Source organism: Somniosus microcephalus, chromosome 12, assembly GCF_052327205.1.
Source record: "Somniosus microcephalus isolate GS21.2 chromosome 12, FLI_Smic_1.0, whole genome shotgun sequence".
Classification (NCBI taxonomy): Eukaryota; Metazoa; Chordata; class Chondrichthyes; order Squaliformes; family Somniosidae; genus Somniosus; species Somniosus microcephalus.
The window spans coordinates 55,010,904-55,023,645 of record NC_140998.1 but is presented as its reverse complement, the minus strand read 5'-3'; the positions used below and the strand labels follow the sequence as shown (position 1 = coordinate 55,023,645).

Genomic DNA, 12,742 nt, shown 5'->3' with positions numbered 1-12,742 from the left:
TGCTGTCAAGACTTATAAATACTACGGCCCCAAAATAGCATTAAACCTTCAAATAATTTTTTTTTTAAATCACATTTTTTAAATATAAACTATAAATTACATGAAATAACTATTTTAAACAATAATTTAAATTTTTGAAAAAAATAATTTTATATTCTAACGGGGCTAAAAATAAACTTACCTTGCTTTAAAGTATTTTAAAATAATAAACCTGTGGAAAAAATGTTTTAATTTTAATTAATTCACCACTTACCTTGTAAAAAGCAGGCCTTACGCCTGCTTTTTATATTTCTAAATTCTGCAGGCTTATGTTCCCGGAGAAGCCTGTAAAAAAAAGGTAAGTTCGATGCGCACGTGCAGCCTCCCTCGCGCACGCGTTCGACCTCTGAACATCTTCGTTCAGAGGAACGGAAGTGCTGGTTTCCCGTGCATGCAGGAAACTGGCACTTCCATCGGGCCTACGGGTGAGTACCCCGTGCGTACTCACCCGTGGAGACCCGAATTTCTGGGCCAATGTTCTCAGTTTCTAGTCTTTTGAGTTCTTGCTCAACTTTCTCCTTGAGTGCGTATGGTACGGGACGTGGCTTGCAGTAAACTGGTTTTGCGTCCATCTGCACTCTGACACTCGCCTTGAAGTCTTGTATCGGACTGCACGTTTCGCTGAACACCTTCGGATACTGCTTGATGACATCATCTTTCGATGCATATTTCGCTTCCACACGAAAAATCTCATTCCAATCCAGCTTCAGTGATCCCAACTAATTTCTACCCATCAAGGCAGGCTTGTCTCCTGCCACTACTATGAGAGGCAAGCTCTGACACTGATCTTTGTATTTCACTGGTATGGTGACACTTCCTACTATAGGGATTTGCTCTCCTGAGTAGCCTTGCACTCTACCTTCGATTTCTCTAGTCAATAATCACGCAACTTGTCGCGATACAGTGATTCTACGCTCATGGATGCACCAGTGTCAATTTCCATGGGTATCCTGGTTCCTGCGACACCTACTTGGATAATGATACCTCGCAAATCACTGTTAGATACCTTCATGCTCCTGATGATGTGAATCTCCTGAAACTCCTCGTCCTGCTGCTTCTCTTCAACGGTATGTAGTGTCTAGCGACTTCTAGTATTGCCAGTCGGTTTACTCTTCTGTCGGCACACCTTCAGAAGATACCCAGTTTTCTTGCAGTAGAAACACTCTGCCTTCACATATGAACAACTTTGAGCGATGTGTTGTCCCAGGCACCGATAGCAGGACTTCAATGCACTGTTATCTTGGCCAGTTGCTGTGGCCTTGGGGCTCTGCTGCCTTTTACTTTTAGCCTGCAGCCGATTTACCACGGTTGTCTGACGACTGGAAATGGCGCAGAACTCTCGGGAGTATCGGTCGACCATATCCATCGACATAGCTGTCTGACAAACTAAGTCAAAAGTCAAGTTAGGGGTTGTCAACAATTTACTTCTGATACGTTCATTTTTCAACTCACAAACAAAGCAGTCTCGCAAAGCTCGGTCCTGAAAGTTTCCGAAATGACAGTGAATGGATAGCTTTTTTAAAGCTACAATGTACTCACTGATACCCTCGTCATTTAATTGATCATGTGTTCCAAAATGATAACTTACAGCAGTTTCCAGGGGCTCAGGACTGTAGTGCTGTTCTAGCTTGGTTAGGATCTCCTTCAGTGGTGTGTCCTTCGGCTTGGCAGGAACAAGTACATTTTTCAGTGTTTCATACACCTCAGGGCCTGCTTCAGTCAAAAAAATAGCCTGTTTCATTTCTAAAACTGCCCGGTTATGGTTTACATCATCGTGGACTTCAATGATACTATTCGCAGTGAAAAACATTTCTAGCCGCTCCACATACGCTCCGAAAGTCTCTCAGTCACGATGGAACTCATCCAAGCGCCCTATTATTCCCATAGGAGCAGCCATCTGGACTCTGGCAACGTTGACAGTTCAGCCATTTGTGCTTGAAATATACCTTGGATTTTTACGTTTTTCTGCAAAACGAAGACCCTCTAACAGTCCCTCCATTGGTTTGCAGGATTATCCTCCAACAAAAAATTCAGCTAAGGAATCCGCAATCGCGTCCTCATCACCAATTCTGTGTTATCTTGAGACACGGCATATATATATAACAGCACAACATGGCTTCTGGTAAGAACTGTACTGCATATGGCTTTATTTTAATATACATCAGTAGTCCACCAGGTGGCTCTATTACAGATGGCATTGGCAAGGCAGTATATATTGCCCATCTCTAGTTGCCATGTGGGCATTAGGAGTCAACCATATAGTGTGGGACTGGCTCATATGTAGACCAGACCAGGTTGGAGTGATAGGTTCCCTTCCCTGGAGTGGCCCAAATGGATTTTTAATGACAATCCAGCAGCTTTCATAGTCATTTTCAGGTGCTACTTCATAAATTGACAGATTTTTCAAATTCAATTTCACAACTTGCCATCTGAGATGTGGGATCTGAACACATGGGGCTGGATTTTACAAACCTCGGTGGGTGCGTGGTGGTGACGCCGGTGGCGAGTCCTGGCCCCGCTGCTGTCTCCAGCCTGCTGTGTAGAATGAATTTACCTTGGTTGGGCTTGTTAAACCCACCCAGTGTGTTTGCTAGCCAATTAGGGGAAGCGGATCTGGTGATGTCATTTGATGACACATCATCAGCTGGTTTCCTTAAAGGGACTATGGCCAACTTTAATTTGACATTTGTGCTGTCAGTGTTCTATAGCATTGAGGGGCTACAAACACTGACAAGCACTGCATGGAGGTGCACGGCTGCACCCAGGCTCGCCCATGTCACAGCACACAGGGAGGTCCTCTTCCTTTCCCATGGGCGGAAAGGACCTCCCCAGGAGATCAACACAGCCTGGATGCACATTGCAGAGGAGGGCACAAACAGGGATGTGGTCAGGAGGACCTGGGTGCAGTGCCGCAAACATTTCAATGACCCCAGTAGATCACAAAATATTAGTACAAAGCCACACTCAATCTCATCCTGCTGTGCCTCTCATTACATCCCCGTCACCCTGCTTTCCCTACCCTACTCCTACACATCCTTACTCACACCAACTTACCTTGCACTTCCACCCATCCCTCTCTATCTACATTATTACATCCCCATCTCACAAGTCACCCCTCACACTCACCCTCATCCTAATGCAATCATACCAACTAACAACACACAAAGTTAGGCACTTGGGTGTTTTATCCAATGTTCATGTAAAGTTTCTGTTAATGTGGTGTCAAACATTGAAACCTTTATTTTCAACACTTTGTGTTCTTGGACAGATTTGTGTGCACCTTTGGAAGTGGCTTAGTGAGTTGCAGTGAATGGTGAGACATAATGGTACCACCCCCCTCCCCCCAGGAATGGTGGTGAGTGTGAAAGGAATGGTTTGGGCATTGTAGCGATGCTTTATGGTGTTGGTGTGGGGTGGTGCCAACCTGGTGCATCATGTGGCAGCCAGGGTGTACAACGTCAAGTGAAGTAAATCTGGCCAAGGTGGTTGGGTGCTGATACCCTGTGTCTTGTGCAGCATCAGCTGATTGCGGAGCAGGTTGGTGTTGTTGTTGGTGCTGCTGGTGTACCTGGTGATGCTGGTGTTGGGGCTGATCATGGTGGGATTCTGAAGACCAAGGTGAGAGAGTATAAAGGGCACCCATGCTGATGGAATAGATGGCAGGTGAAGTAGAGATGACAGAAGCGATCTGACAATGGTGGGAGAGGTAATGAGATCAGATCGAATGGCGACTTGTGTAAAGACTTGCAGCATTCTGAACCTGTAGTAGAAATGCAGTTTAGAGAAGCTAGTAGCTAAGGGAACATTTCTGAATCAGCTGGGAGCTTTGACATGATATGTGAAGCTGTCAACTCATCAGCTGGTTCAATAGCCAGTGACCTCCTGCCTCAGCTTCACTGACGCAGCCTAGGCACAGCGGGAAATTGGTGGGTGACCTGTCAAATCCAAAAAACTGGGAATAAAACATTGTTAAGTGGCTGTAAACAAGCCTCTAATGATTTTAATTGCCTCCCCTGCCGCTGCAAGTCAGGTCTGCTCAGTGGTGACAGACCTGACATTTGGTAAAGATGCGTGGTGGTGGGTTGACAGCGGGGTTCCGACTCACTGGGAAAAAAAACACTTTCCCACCCGACCCGCCACCAATTGCACCCACTGACCCTTCGCAAAATCCAGTCCTCGATTTCAGGATTGGTAACTGTTACCGCTGAGTTGGAGCCTGAACGGACCAAGTGATATACAAGGTCGACGTATACCCAACCTCAGCTTAATAGAGTAATAAGACTCAGACGACTGTGGTATAATTGAAATGTGAGAGTACACTTTTATTTGCAGAGTGCTCTGGGAGAAGTGCTATGCACCCCTGTGCAACCGCCAAGCTTCTCGTTTAACACTCTAAATGCGTTTACCTTTATACACAAATGAAAGGTTAAGCGGATTAATCACAGAAATGCCTCATGACAGTGCAGCAGAAAAATATTTTAAACAAGGTTCAGCAGAAAAACAATGCTCAGCAGAACTAAGACTTCTTCGGACCTTTCACCGTGAGATATGATAAGCAGAAAATAAAACAATAGCAGACTGTCTGTCCTTGCAAGATAACCGAAGTACAAAACAGGATGCAGCTGGCACTACTCATCCCAGGGTAGCTCAAGGTCCAGTTTTAGCCTGTAACGAATGTCAAGTATCCTGACGAGCTTTGCAAAGTCCTTTAGTACCGAAATTTCCTCCAACAAACCCTCCTTTTGGTCCTGGAGCACGATCCTCTTGCTCCAGGTGACCACCAATCTTCTTTCTTCACAGTGTCGATCTTACAACCACTGACTTAAGGGGGAGTCGGCCGGATTAGCTTTGTCCTCCGTTTGCTGTTCTTCAGGCAATAGCTCGTCTATCATACTGACTGGCATTAACTGTGTCATTGCCATTTTTGCAACAAGTTTTTAAGATGGTTAACAGACAGCATATTGCAACACATATCGCGACAATAATGACCAGCGCATGCATTATCCAGGGGCCCCATCCCGTTAGTCCTAGCCAGTCCAACCATCCCTGCCCGGGATTGGTATGGAGTTTCTTCACTTCATCCCTCATGTGGGTTACTAAGTTTGTGATATTCTCGGAGCTATCTGGGATATAGGTACAACATTCCTGCCCTATCAAGGCACATGTACCCCCCGCCCCGCTCCGCTAACAGGTAGTCTAATGCCATCCGGTTCTGTAAGGCAACCGTTCGTATCGCCGTCATCTCATCACTTATTCATGCCAGTGCCTCCTCGGTGTCATTAGCTACCTTTTCTAACAATGACGCGACAAGCTGGATTTCTTTTATGGCTCTGCCTGTCCCATAAGGAGGGAATAAAATGGCAAAATACCGTTCGGTTTCTGTAATGTCGCGTTTGGCTCGATAGTGACGGTGGTCAGATAGGGAGGACAGATGGTAAACATATGGTAGCACATATCCCAAATAACAAGATCCAGTCCAAGACCGGGGGAGCCACGGGTAGGCTCTGTGACCACATATAAAATAGGTCCTATTATATGCGGTTAGATTGTCGCCCAGTGACTTACGAATCCTCCACCTCCATTTGATTTCCTCCCCTTCCCATGGTCCCCCAGTTGTCTTATTGGGGGTTCCGATATGATTTAATTGGAAGAAACCTTGGCCGCAGCCTTCAGTGAGGTTGCATTTTGTTATATTAACATCTTGGAAACAATTACTGCGTCCTACTTCTGTGCCTCCGGATACATTCTTCGTTAAACATATTGGCCCCTCCGGCCCACCAACCCTTAAAGTATTAGTAAGGACTAAGGATGGAGGCTGCCTATTCCGATTATAATTAGGCTGGTACCACCCCTGGAAAGTGGTTAGGTCATAACCTGCCGACTTCCATTTGTCTCTGTCACCCTCCTGGTTGTATGAATCTTTATAATCGCCGCTGACGTTCTGGCGCATGACCCATTCCGCCATCTCTGAGGCATTGAACGGGATGGCTCTCAACGGAATTCCTCCTTTACTATGTGACTACAGACCCAACAGCTGGACTGTCCCTTTTCCTTAGCATACTCATATGACATATATATATAAGTATTTACATGTAATTCCCGCTTACATAGCGGTCTTCCCCCGGCTACCGTAACAATGCATATTATCGCAACTAAACATATTATGGTCTCCCTCCTCATCTTTTATTAAATACTGTTGTTCTGGTGTTATTTTAATCTTTCTTTGGCCCTCCCGATAACACTCTTGTATTAACACGTTTAAGTAAAAGCACATAAGCACAAATGATGCAATAAGCCACAAAACAAACGCCCACACAGGCACACAGATCAAAGAATCATACATTAATCAGCCGTTATTGATCTGTAAGACAAGTACAAAGGATGTGTCATTAGTAATTTGCTACACACACACACCCTCCTTTTGTTCATTGTATCCCACTAGACTCATCTTCCCTTTGCTGAGGTTCTCTACTGGTATTACCATCCCCGGGATTTTCTTCCTGTATTGATGGTTTGGGCTCGACTGAACCCGCCCTTTTCTCGTAAACCTTCAGTTGAGTCCAATGTTTCCAAACCCCCTTCCCTCTTATGTCCAGACAGGCACAGGTGTCTCCACTAATTATAACATCATACGGCCCGCTCCATTTTGGAGCGAAACCTGGTTTTGCAGGCAACATCTTTACCATGACCTTTATTCCTGCTGGGGGTACCTCGGGGAGCATATTGAGCCGTAGCTCCTCATCTCGCTCTCTTTGGTGGTCTCGGACTTCTTTGCGCATCTCTTTTAACTGAGTGCCTAATTCCAAAACGTATCGTCTTAATTTATCTTTTAATGGGCCTACGTCGGTCCCACCTGTTATGATGCCTTCCGGTAATTGCATCGCTCGTCCTGTCATTAGTTCATAAGGGGTCAAACCGGTTGTCCGGTTTCTGGTGGCTCAGAGTTTAGTGATTTCTGGTATCCATCTGTCCTGCAAAAATTTATTAATCCTAAAAATGCTCGTATTCCTCTTTTAGTGGTAGGTTCCGGATGTTGGGATATTGTTTGGATCCTTTCTGAGAGCAGGACTTTTTCATCTGGTGTCAGAATGTGCCCTTAATACGTGACACACTTTTTGCAAAATTGAATCTTTGCTTTTGATACAACATACCCTTCCCTTGACAAATGGTTCAAAATGAATTTTGTATCTATTTAACAATCCATCGCTGTTGCCGAGACTGAGCTGAAACCAATAATTCCCCCAATCTCACCAACGTTTGAGTGATAATTTCATCATACTCTGATGCTTCATCGTATGGCAATTGTTCAAAAGCTTGTTTCGTAATTAACATATCCTGCTCTACTTTATCCACAGCTACTTTCGCGTCTTTAGCCGATTTCTCAGCCATCGGGTACATTCTCATTTTGTAATTCATTGCACATTAGTTGACACACACACGAACCATGCAACTTCAATCACAACTTCTAGCTGCAGTCATGATCGCGAGAGAGAGAGAGAGAGAGAGAAAGAGAAAGCGCGCAGCCTGTGACCTCGAAGAGGGAAGCACAGGCTTTTAAAGGGGCAGTACACTAAAGATGAATGAGCACACACTCGGCAGGTTTTTTATTATTCTTAACTACATCATACACTCTCAATCACTTTCCTTTAATTACCATTCATATCTCATTCATGAGTCCTGGAGAAACTTTACTGTCCAGTACAATATTTAAGATAGAAAACATAGATCAAACGTTCTCACTTGATCCAAGTTATTAACACTTTTTATTTATCATTATTTTAGAGGATATTTTATTTTCCCGAAAGTAACCCAATTGCCTGAGTCCATTTCGTCATTTCAAAATTATCCCCAAATCCAAACAGCAGTATTATTGTACCAGCAGGTTTTATCAATGTTCAATTTCATTTCTATCAATTTATCCTCCATTTCCAATTTCAGAAACAAGTAATTCTCAGGCTAGGTAGCTTACACAGTGTTTTAACATTAGTGACAGAAGTGCTGCAATTAGTTTACAAGGTAACTTCCATATAACAAAAAGAAAGAAGAGACTCCATTGTGACTCTGCTTAGAGCCCAAGGTTAAGTTATCAAATCATAAATTCCTTCTGTCACTGGGGAAATATTAACTTAAAATTAAGAAACTTAAATTATTTAACGTCCAATATCTTTAAACTTCATACTAAAGTTGGGTTAACTCCTTTGCAGGATTCTAAGAAGGTGGAGCAACACATTATCAAATGCACGCAACTGCGTCAATTCACGTAAATCAAAAAGAACTTTCCCTATCGAAAGACAGTTGTGTTTTCACACTTTAACTAAACACGAACACGGAGGTAATATGGACAAAGACGGGATTTGAGCAAAATTCACAAGCTAAGTATTATTCAATTCGGTCTACACAAATTCACACCAACCAGAATTTCACCGTGGCCACAATGAAAGTCTGGTTTCAACAGGTTAATCAACCTCACAACTCCAATTTATTCCAGATCTTGTAAACATTCAAATTAATTTTTTTCCAAGCACATTGGCAACTGTAACTTTAAGGCAGAAGCCCATCTTTTGTAAAACTATGAACAGACAAACAAAACAAAATAGCACACTCTTGCAGAAAACAGTAAATTACGTCATATTAATTTTCTTATTGTCCTTTCTTTAGATGTCTTTCCAAAATACTGTAAAAACATTGAATATAACTGGAGAAAAATTAGTTTTTCACATTTAAACAAATCAAACTGCTTTGGAAGATTTCACCATAGCAACCACGACTCCAAGGTTAAATCTTAGGCTGAAAATTAATCTTTTGTTAAACAAACTTTTTGTTGTTCTTCTCAGTTTTTACACACCAGCTTAATTTAAATTGTAGTTCAAAGATTTTTTCTCTTGGGGCACAATCTTATTCGCACATTCTTAAAACTTCCAAAATCCAAGACAAGACAAACATTTTTAAACGCTTTTAACACAGAGAAGTGGGTGGAGCTAAAACATACATAACAGAATCTGTCTTTTAAAGACAGACTTTTCAGACAAAAATACTATAACTTCTTAAACATTCATAGTCAGAAAAACAGTCACACTTTAACACACTTTCACACAAACTGAAATTCCAGCATTTTTTTTTTAAGGTTCCTTTCCTCTATCCCAGGGGCACTTGGTCCTAGGGGGGCGTACGGGGGAAGAGGTTCATTATTCCATTGTCTGGACCATCCCCCTTGGTACGCTAATGTCCTTTCTTGTTCTTTATTAATGCTTTCCAAAATTTCTACCTTCTTTCTTAGTTCTGCATTTTCCTGATTTTTAGCTTTGATTAATTCTTGCACTTTCTCAACCTGTTCTATTAATCCAGTCAGTTGATGGACCAAGAGTACCCCTACCTTCTTGGTCCTTTCTTTCTTTTGCTTATCTAGCCACTTTCTTAGTTCTGCATTTTCTCAATTAACGAACATCTATCTGTCATGTAACTGTAAATGAGGGAGCCCGGCGGCCCCCTCTTAAGGTTCTTACCTGACATCAGTTGCTCGTCCCGAATCACGGTCTCCGAAACCCCCGTTTTACCTTCAGCGGTGGGTGTCGTCACGTGCTAGTGGCAAAGTCTGTCCGGACTCCTTTGCCGAAATTCCCAAGCTCAACCTAAGCCTTCACCTAAGTATTCCTGAGACAAAAACTTAATAAATGTAGACGTTCAAATGTCTAGAACCACATAGTGTTTTCTCACATTCCGATGGCCCACTTACTTTGTTCTTTGGATCACTCGAGCACGTTAGCACTTGATCAGGGTGTTTGAGCACTCGGTGACCCTGCTCGCAGCGCCAATTTGTTACCGCTGAGTTGGAGCCTGAACGGACCAAGTGATATACAAGGTCGACGTATACCCAACCTCAGCTTAATAGAGTAATAAGACTCAGACGACTGTGGTATAATTGAAATGTGAGAGTACACTTTTATTTGCAGAGCGCTCTGCGAGAAGTGCTATGCACCCCTGTGCAACCGCCAAGCTTCTCGTTTAACACTCTAAATGCGTTTACCTTTATACACAAATGAAAGGTTAAGCGGATTAATCACAGAAATGCCTCATGACAGTGTAGCAGTAAAATATTTTAAACAAGGTTCAGCAGAAAAACAATGCTCAGCAGAACTAAGACTTCTTCGGACCTTTCACCGTGAGATATGATAAGCAGAAAATAAAACAATAGCAGACTGTCTGTCCTTGCAAGATAACCGAAGTACAAAACAGGATGCAGCTGGCACTACTCATCCCAGGGTAGCTCAAGGTCCAGTTTTAGCCTGTAACGAATGTCAAGTATCCCGACGAGCTTTGCAAAGTCCTTTAGTACCGAAATTTCCTCCAACAGTAACCCAATACCATAACCACTAAGCTGCCGTACCCTTAAAAATCCCAACAGGATTTAATGGCTACCGAAAGCGCTGTGGAGAGTGGAGGAACAGGAGAGATTAAGGAAAGCCTGTACTTGTGGATGTACCTGTTCCTTCGACCTTATTCCCACCAAACTGCTGACCACCAACTTCCCTTCCAGACCCCTATGATAGCTGATATTGTTAACAGTTTCCTCTCCTCAGGTAATGTCGCCCTCTCCTTCAAATCTGCCGTCATCACCCCTCTCCTCAAAAAACCCACCTTTGACCCCGCTGTCATTGCAAACAACTACCTCATCTCCAACCTCCTTTTCCTCTCCAAAGTCCTTGAACGCGTTGTTGCTTCCCAAATTCGTGCCCATCTTTCCTGCAATTCTATGTTTGAATTCCTCCAATCACGTTTCTGCGCCTGCCACAGTACCGAAACGGCCCTTATCAAAGTCACAAATGACATCCTATGTGACTGTGACCATGATAAACTAACCCTTCTCACCCTTCTCAACCTGTCCGCAGCTCTTGACACGGTTGACCACACCATCCTCCTCCAACGCCTCTCCTCTGTCGTCCAGTTGGGTGGGACTGCCCTTGCCTAGTTCCATCATAGTCATAGCCAGAGAATCACCTGCAATGGCTTATCTTTCCTACATTACAACAGTGACTACACGTCAAAAGTACTTCATTGGCTGTAAAGTGCTTTGGGACGTCCTGAGGTTGTGAAAGGCGCTATATAAATGCAAGTCTTCTTCTTTCTTCTCACTCCCACACCGTTACATCTGGAGACACTCAAGGATCTATCCTTAGGCCCCTTCTATTTCTCATCTGCGTGCTGCACCTCAGCGACATCATCCACAGGTTCCACATGTACGATGACGACACCCAGCTCTATCTCGACCCCTCTACTATCTCTGATTTGTTACACTGCTTGTCCAACATCCAGTTCTGGATGAGCAGAAATTTCCTCCAACTAAATATTTGGAAGACTGAAGCCATTGTCTTCAGTCCCCACCACAAACTCCGTTCCCTAGCTATCGACTCCATACCTCTCCCTGACAACTGTCTGAGACTGAACAAGACCGTTTGCAACCTTGGTGTCATATTTTACTCTGAGATGAGCTTCCGACCGCATATTCATGTCATTGCCAAGACTGTCTACTTCCACCTCTGTAACATCGCCCGTCTCCGCCCTGCCTCAACTCCGCTGCTGCTGAAACCCTCATCGATGCCTGTGTTATCTCTAGACTTGACTATTCCAATGCTCTCCTGGCCCGCCTCCCACCTTCCACCCTACATAAACTTGAGCGCATCCAAAACTCTGCTACCCGTATCCTAACTCGCACCAAGTTCCGTTCACCCATCACCCCTCTGCTCGCTGACGTACATTGGCTTGAGGAACAGCACCTCATCTTTCGATTAGGCACTTTACAGCCTTCTGGACTCAACATAGAGTTCAACAATTTCAGATCATAACCTGGCCCCCCATCATATATATTTTTTATCCACACCTTTTGTTTGTGTCTTTTCTACTCTCCCACATGGCAGCTGTCTTTCATTCTGCCAGCGCAATTTACACTTCATCTAGAGCCATCTTTTGTTTCTTAACCTGTCCCATTACCATCTCCTTTTGCCTTGAATATCTCTTAATGTCTCTTAACCTCTCCTGCCTTCTATCCTATCACAGACCTTCCCTTTTGTTCTTTCATCCCCTCCCCCATTTCCGAGCCACTACACTTGCTCAAAAATCTGTTCCATTTCCTGCTTTTTTCCAGTTCTGTCGAAAGGTCATCGACCTGAAACATTAACTCTGTTTCTCTCTTTACAGATGCTGCCTGACCTGCTGAGTATCTCCAGCATTTTCTGTTTTTATTTCTAATATCTTCTTATGTGGCTTGGTGTCCAATTTTGTTTAATAATTCTCCTGGGATGTTTTGCTAGGTTATATAAATGCAGGTTGTTGTTGTTGAAGTGTGGGCTCAACAGTAGCAAATATTGGCTGTCTCTTTAAAACTCAGTCACTTTGTTTAGAGAGTTTAACAGCCAGCCAAGCCAAAATTTTGTACTAGATTTGTCCTGAAATAATATTACGAAGCTTGTTGTTATAGTCTCACAGGTAACAGGTTTGAGAGGAAATCTAACATGCAATTATATATAATGGGTGTTTTTCAATTGCCAGTTGCCCATTTCTCACCCCTGCCTTCCCATTGAGGCCAAAGGTCAGCCTGATGCAATTTTCAGTCAGGCCTGTAATTGAGCGAGCAGCATGCCCGCCTGGTCCAGGGTCCTACGCCCACTGTAGGTGCCCAGTTGCAGTTTTCAAATTATGTGTTTATGGT

The 12,742-nt window shown here is 43.6% G+C and overlaps 1 long non-coding RNA gene and 1 pseudogene across 1 annotated transcript; both read right to left on the bottom strand.

Moving 5' to 3' along the window:
* Nucleotides 1-1,145: 1,145 nt before the first annotated feature.
* LOC147109203 (uncharacterized) lies at nucleotides 1,146-1,849 on the bottom strand (annotated as a pseudogene).
* A 2,486-nt stretch (nucleotides 1,850-4,335) lies between these two features.
* LOC147109202 (uncharacterized) lies at nucleotides 4,336-10,383 on the bottom strand. Its single transcript, XR_015080192.1, has 2 exons — nucleotides 9,543-10,383; nucleotides 4,336-6,400 (listed from the first exon to the last, which is right to left on the bottom strand). It is a non-coding gene; the product is annotated as an uncharacterized LOC147109202 (long non-coding RNA).
* Nucleotides 10,384-12,742: the final 2,359 nt, after the last annotated feature.